This window comes from Hordeum vulgare, chromosome 3H, assembly GCF_904849725.1.
Source record: "Hordeum vulgare subsp. vulgare chromosome 3H, MorexV3_pseudomolecules_assembly, whole genome shotgun sequence".
NCBI lineage: Eukaryota > Viridiplantae > Streptophyta > Magnoliopsida > Poales > Poaceae > Hordeum > Hordeum vulgare.
The window spans coordinates 621298360-621306353 of record NC_058520.1 but is presented as its reverse complement, the minus strand read 5'-3'; positions in this window follow the sequence as shown (position 1 = coordinate 621306353).

Below are 7994 nucleotides of genomic sequence, written 5' to 3'. Positions count from 1 at the left end.
CGGACCCCGGGTTTGCCAACACGTTTGGATCGCAGCGGAAATAAAAATCAGTGAGTAATAGCTTGCAAAACATGCGAGAATAGGCCAAAATCACGATTTTTGATGAGTTCTCCGCAACCGGACCCGAGGGTTCCCGAAACTTTCGGATCGCAGCGGGACCCAAAAATCAGTGAGTCCATACAAAAATATTCTGAATAGGCCAAAACAGGGTGTTTTGACGAGTTCCACTTAATCGGACATCGGGGTTCCCGAGACGTTCGGATCGCAGCGGTACCCGGAATCAGTGAGTAATAGCATAGAAAACTGGCCGGAATAGGCCAAAACTGCGAGTTTTGACAAGTTCCCCGTAACCGGACCCCCGAGGTTCCCGAAACGTTCGGATCGCAGCGGAAACCAAAATAAGTGACTAATAGCATACGAAACTGGCGAGGATAGGCCAAAACTGAGTGTTTTGAGGAGTTCAACATAACCGGACCCCGGGTTCCTAAAACATTCGGTTCGGCGCGGGACCCAAAATTACTGAGTGATATTATACAGAACTGGTCACAATTGGCCAAAACTGCGATTTTTTACGAGTTCCCCGTAACCGGACCCCGAGGTTCCCAAAACGTTCGGATCGCGGGAGGACACAAAATGAGTGACTAACATAACAAATGTGGCCCGAATAGGCTAAAACTTCGAGTTTTGACGAGTTCCCCGTAACACGACCCCGGGGTTCCCAAAACGTTTGGATCGCAGCGGGGACCAAAATCAGTGACTAATATCTTACAAAACATGCCAGAATAGGCAAAAATCGCGATTTTTGACGAGTTCCCCGTAACCGGACCCCGGGGTTCCTGAAACTTTCGGATCGCAGCGGAAACCAAAATCAGTGAGTAATAGCATACAAAACTAGTCAAAATAGGCCAAAAATGTGTGTTTTGACGAGTTTCATGTAAGAGAACATCGGGGTTCCCGAAACGTTTGGATCGCAGCGGGACCCGAAATTAGTGAGTAATAGCATAGAAAACTGGGTGGAGTAGGCCAAAATTACGAGTTTTGACGAGTTCCCCGTAACCGGACACCGGGGTTCCCGAAACGTTCGGATCGCAGCTGAAACCAAAATGAGTGACTAATAGCATACAAAACTGGCCAGGATAGGCCAAAAGTGCATGTTTTGACGAGTTCCACGTAACCGGACCCCGGGGTACCTGAAACATTCGGATCAGAGCGGGACCCTAAATCAGTGAGTAATATTATACAGAACTGGTCACGATAGGCCAAAACTGCGATTTTTTACGAGTTCCCCGTAACCGGACCCCGGGGTTCCCGAAACGTTCGGATCATAAACGGACACAAAATGAGTAACTAATAGCATACAAAACTGGCCGGAATAGGCCTAAACTACGTGTTCTCACGAGTTCCACGTAAACGGAGACTAGGTTCCCGAAACATTCGGATCACATCGGGACCCAAAATCAGTGACTAATAGCATAGAAAATTGGTCGTAATAGCCCAAAAGTGCGAGTTTTGACGAGTTCTCCATAACCGGACCCCGGGTTTCCCAACACGTTTGGATCGCAGCGGGAATAAAAATCAGTGAGTAATAGCTTGCAAAACATGCGAGAATAGGCCAAAATCACGATTTTTGATGAGTTCTCCGCAACCGGACCCGAGGGTTCCCGAAACTTTCGGATCGCAGCGGGACCCAAAAATCAGTGAGTCCATACAAAAATATTCTGAATAGGCCAAAACAGGGTGTTTTGACGAGTTCCACTTAATCGGACATCGGGGTTCCCGAGACGTTCGGATCGCAGCGGTACCCGGAATCAGTGAGTAATAGCATAGAAAACTGGCCGGAATAGGCCAAAACTGCGAGTTTTGACAAGTTCCCCGTAACCGGACCCCCGAGGTTCCCGAAACGTTCGGATCGCAGCGGAAACCAAAATAAGTGACTAATAGCATACGAAACTGGCGAGGATAGGCCAAAACTGAGTGTTTTGAGGAGTTCAACGTAACCGGACCCCGGGTTCCTAAAACATTCGGTTCGGCGCGGGACCCAAAATTACTGAGTGATATTATACAGAACTGGTCACAGTTGGCCAAAACTGCGATTTTTTACGAGTTCCCCGTAACCGGACCCCGAGGTTCCCAAAACGTTCGGATCGCGGGAGGACACAAAATGAGTGACTAACATAACAAATGTGGCCCGAATAGGCTAAAATCACGATTTTTGATGAGTTCCCCGTAACACAACCCCGGGGTTCCCAAAACGTTTGGATCGCAGCGGGGACCAAAATCAGTGACTAATATCTTACAAAACATGCCAGAATAGGCAAAAATCGCGATTTTTGACGAGTTCCCCGTAACCCGACCCCGGGGTTCCTGAAACTTTCGGATCGCAGCGGAAACCAAAATCAGTGAGTAATAGCATACAAAACTAGTCAGAATAGGCCAAAACTGCGTGTTTTGACGAGTTTCATGTAACCGGACATCAGGGTTCCCGAAACGTTCGGATCGCAGCGGGACCGAAATCAGTGAGTAATAGCATAGAAAACTGGCCGGAATAGGCCAAAACTGCGTGTTTTGGACGAGTTCCCGTAACCGAACCCCCAGGTTTCCAAAACGTTCGGATCGCAGCGGAAACCAAAATGAGTGACTAATAGCATACAAAACTGGTCAGGATAGGCCAAAACTACGTGTTTTCACGAGTTCCACGTAACCGGACCACGAGGTTCCTGAAAAATTCGGATTGGAGCGGTACCCAAAGTCAGTGAGTAATATTACACAGAACTGGTCACAATAGGCCAAAATTGTGATTTTTTACGAGTTCCCCGTAAAGGGACCCCGGGGTTCCCGAAACGTTCGGATCACAACGGGACACAAAATGAGTGACTAATAGCATACAAAACTGGCCAGAATAGGACGAAACTATGAGTTTTCACGAGTTCCACGTAACCGGACCCGAGGGTTCCCGAAACATTTGGATCACATCGGGACCCAAAATCAGTGACTAATAGCATAGAAAATTGGTCGTAATAGGCCAAAACTGCGAGTTTTGACGAGTTCTCCTTAACCGGACCCCGGGGTTCCCAAAACATTCGGATCGCGGGAGGACCCAAAATGAGTGACTAACAGCATAAAAACGTGGCCAGAATAGGCTAAAACTTCGAGTTTTGACGAGTTCTCCGTAACCGGACCCCGGGGTTCCCAAAACGTTCGGATCGCAGGAGGACCCATAATGAGTGACTAACAACATAAAAACGTGGCCAAAATAGGCTAAAACTTCGAGTTTTGACGAGTTCCCCGTAATAGGACGCCGCGGTTCCCGAAACGTTTGGATCGCAGCGGGAACCAAAATCAGTGACTAATAGCTTACAAAACATGCCAGAATAGGCCAAAATCGCGATTTTTGACGAGTTCCCCATAACCGGACCCCGGGGTTCCCGAAACTTTCGGATCACAGCGTGACCCAAAATCAGTGAGTAATAGCATACAAAACTCGTCAAAATAGGCCAAAACTGTGTGTTTTGACGAGTTTCATGTAAGCGGACATCGGGGTTCCCAAAACGTTTGGATCGCAGCGGGACCCGAAATTAGTGAGTAATAGCATAGAAAACTGGGTGGAGTAGGCCAAAATTACGAGTTTTGACGAGTTCCCCGTAACCGGACACCGGGGTTCCCGAAACGTTCGGATCGCAGCGGAAACCAAAATGAGTGACTAATAGCATACAAAACTGGCCAGGATAGGCCAAAAGAGCATGTTTTGACGAGTTCCACGTAACCGGACCCCGGGGTTCCTGAAACATTCGGATCAGAGCGGGACCCTAAATCAGTGAGTAATATTATACAGAACTGGTCACGATAGGCCAAAACTACGATTTTTTACGAGTTCCCCGTAACCGGACCCCGGGGTTCCCGAAACGTTCGGATCACAACCGGACACAAAATGAGTAACTAATAGCACACAAAACTGGCCGGAATAGGCCTAAACTACGAGTTCTGACGAGTTCCACGTAACCGGACACTAGGTTCCCGAAACATTCGGATCACATCGGGACCCAAAATCAGTGACTAATAGCATAGAAAATTGGTCGTAATAGGCCAAAAGTGCGAGTTTTGACGAGTTCTCCATAACCGGACCCCGGGGTTCCCAACACGTTTGGATCGCAGCGGGAACAAAAATCTGTGAGTAATAGCTTGCAAAACATGCGAGAATAGGCCAAAATCACGATTTTTGATGAGTTCTCCGTAACCGGACCCGAGGGTTCCCGAAACTTTCGGATCGCAGCGGGACCCAAAAATCAGTGAGTGCATACAAAAATATTCTGAATAGGCCAAAAGAGGGTGTTTTGACGAGTTCCACGTAATCGGACATCGGGGTTCCCGAGACGTTCGGATCGCAGCGGTACCCGGAATCAGTGAGTAATAGCATAGAAAACTGGCCGGAATAGGCCAAAACTGCGAGTTTTGACAAGTTCCACGTAACCGGACCCCCGAGGTTCCCGAAACGTTCGGATCGCAGCGGAAACCAAAATAAGTGACTAATAGCATACGAAACTGGCGAGGATAGGCCAAAACTGAGTGTTTTGAGGAGTTCAACGTAACCGGACCCCGGGTTCCTAAAACATTCGGTTCGGCGCGGGACCCAAAATTACTGAGTGATATTATACAGAACTGGTCACAGTTGGCCAAAACTGCGATTTTTTACGAGTTCCCCGTAACCGGACCCCGAGGTTCCCAAAACGTTCGGATCGCGGGAGGACACAAAATGAGTGACTAACATAACAAATGTGGCCCGAATAGGCTAAAACTTCGAGTTTTGACGAGTTCCCCGTAACACGACCCCGGGGTTCCCAAAACGTTTGGATCGCAGTGGGGACCAAAATCAGTGACTAATATCTTACAAAACATGCCAGAATAGGCAAAAATCGCGATTTTTGACGAGTTCCCCGTAACCGGACCCCGGGGTTCCTGAAACTTTCGGATCGCAGCGGAAACCAAAATCGGTGAGTAATAGCATACAAAACTAGTCAAAATAGGCCAAAAATGTGTGTTTTGACGAGTTTCATGTAAGCGAACATCGGGGTTCCCGAAACGTTTGGATCGCAGCGGGACCCGAAATCAGTGAGTAATAGCATAGAAAACTGGGTGGAGTAGGCCAAAATTACGAGTTTTGACGAGTTCCCCGTAACCGGACACCGGGGTTCCCGAAACGTTCGGATCGCAGCTGAAACCAAAATGAGTGACTAATAGCATACAAAACTGGCCAGGATAGGCCAAAAGTGCATGTTTTGACGAGTTCCACGTAACCGGACCCCGGGGTACCTGAAACATTCGGATCAGAGCGGGACCCTAAATCAGTGAGTAATATTACACAGAACTGGTCACGATAGGCCAAAACTGCGATTTTTTACGAGTTCCCCGTAAAGGGACCCCGGGGTTCCCGAAACGTTCGGATCATAAACGGACACAAAATGAGTGACTAATAGCATACAAAACTGGCCAGAATAGGACGAAACTATGAGTTTTCACGAGTTCCACGTAACCGGACCCGAGGGTTCCCGAAACATTCGGATCACATAGGGACCCAAAATCAGTGACTAATAGCATAGAAAATTGGTCGTAATAGGCCAAAACTGCGAGTTTTGACGAGTTCTCCTTAACCGGACCCCGGGGTTCCCAAAACATTCGGATCGCGGGAGGACCCAAAATGAGTGACTAACAACATAAAAACGTGGCCAGAATAGGCTAAAACTTCGAGTTTTGACGAGTTCTCCGTAACCGGACCCTGGGGTTCCCAAAACGTTCGGATCGCAGGAGGACCCATAATGAGTGACTAACAACATAAAAACGTGGCCAAAATAGGCTAAAACTTCGAGTTTTGACGAGTTCCCCGTAACCGGACCCCGGGGTTCCCGAAACGTTTGGATCGCAGCGGGGACCAAAATCAGTGACTAATATCTTACAAAAGATGCCAGAATAGGCAAAAATCGCGATTTTTGACGAGTTCCCTGTAACCCGACCCCGGGGTTCCTGAAACTTTCGGATCGCAGCGGAAACCAAAATCAGTGAGTAATAGCATACAAAACTAGTCAGAATAGGCCAAAACTGCGTGTTTTGACGAGTTTCATGTAACCGGACATCAGGGTTCCCGAAACGTTCGGATCGCAGCGGGACCGAAATCAGTGAGTAATAGCATAGAAAACTGGCCGGAATAGGCCAAAACTGCGTGTTTTGGACGAGTTCCCCGTAACCAAACCCCGAGGTTTCCAAAACATTCGGATCGCAGCGGAAACCAAAATGAGTGACTAATAGTATACAAAACAGGTCAGGATAGGCCAAAACTACGTGTTTTCACGAGTTCCACGTAACCGGACCACGAGGTTCCTGAAAAATTCGGATCGGAGCGGTACCCAAAGTCAGTGAGTAATATTACACAGAACTGGTCACAATAGGCCAAAATTGTGATTTTTTACGAGTTCCCCGTAAAGGGACCCCGGGGTTCCCGAAACGTTCGGATCACAACGGGACACAAAATGAGTGACTAATAGCATACAAAACTGGCCAGAATAGGACGAAACTATGAGTTTTCACGAGTTCCACGTAACCGGACCCGAGGGTTCCCGAAACATTCGGATCACATCGGGACCCAAAATCAGTGACTAATAGCATAGAAAATTGGTCGTAATAGGCCAAAACTGCGAGTTTTGACGAGTTCTCCTTAACCGGACCCCGGGGTTCCCAAAACATTCGGATCGCGGGAGGACCCAAAATGAGTGACTAACAGCATAAAAACGTGGCCAGAATAGGCTAAAACTTCGAGTTTTGACGAGTTCTCCGTAACCGGACCCCGGGGTTCCCAAAACGTTGGGATCGCAGGAGGACCCATAATGAGTGACTAACAACATAAAAACGTGGCCAAAATAGGCTAAAACTTCGAGTTTTGACGAGTTCCCCGTAATAGGACGCCGCGGTTCCCGAAACGTTTGGATCGCAGCGGGAACCAAAATCAGTGACTAATAGCTTACAAAACATGCCAGAATAGGCCAAAATCGCGATTTTTGACGAGTTCCTCGTAACCGGACCCCGGGGTTCCCGAAACTTTCGGATCACAGCGTGACCCAAAATCAGTGAGTAATAGCATACAAAACTAGTCAAAATAGGCCAAAACTGTGTGTTTTGACGAGTTTCATGTAAGCGGACATCGGGGTTCCCGAAACGTTTGGATCGCAGCGGGACCCGAAATTAGTGAGTAATAGCATAGAAAACTGGGTGGAGTAGGCCAAAATTACGAGTTTTGACGAGTTCCCCGTAAACGGACACCGGGGATCCCGAAACGTTCGGATCGCAGCGGAAACCAAAATGAGTGACTAATAGCATACAAAACTGGCCAGGATAGGCCAAAAGTGCATGTTTTGACGAGTTCCACGTAACCGGACCCCGGGGTTCCTGAAACATTCGGATCAGAGCGGGACCCTAAATCAGTGAGTAATATTATACAGAACTCGTCACGATAGACCAAAACTACGATTTTTTACGAGTTCCCCGTAACCGGACCCCGGGGTTCCCGAAACATTCGGATCACAACCGGACACAAAATGAGTAACTAATAGCACACAAAACTGGCCGGAATAGGCCTAAACTACGAGTTCTGACGAGTTCCACATAACCGGACACTAGGTTCCCGAAACATTCGGATCACATCGGGACCCAAAATCAGTGACTAATAGCATAGAAAATTGGTCGTAATAGCCCAAAAGTGCGAGTTTTGACGAGTTCTCCATAACCGGACCCCGGGGTTCCCAACACGTTTGGATCGCAGCGGGAACAAAAATCAGTGAGTAATAGCTTGCAAAACATGCGAGAATAGGCCAAAATCACGATTTTTGATGAGTTATCCGTAATCGGACCCGAGGGTTCCCGAAACTTTCGGATCGCAGCGGGACCCAAAAATCAGTGAGTGCATACAAAAATATTCTGAATAGGCCAAAAGAGGGTGTTTTGACGAGTTC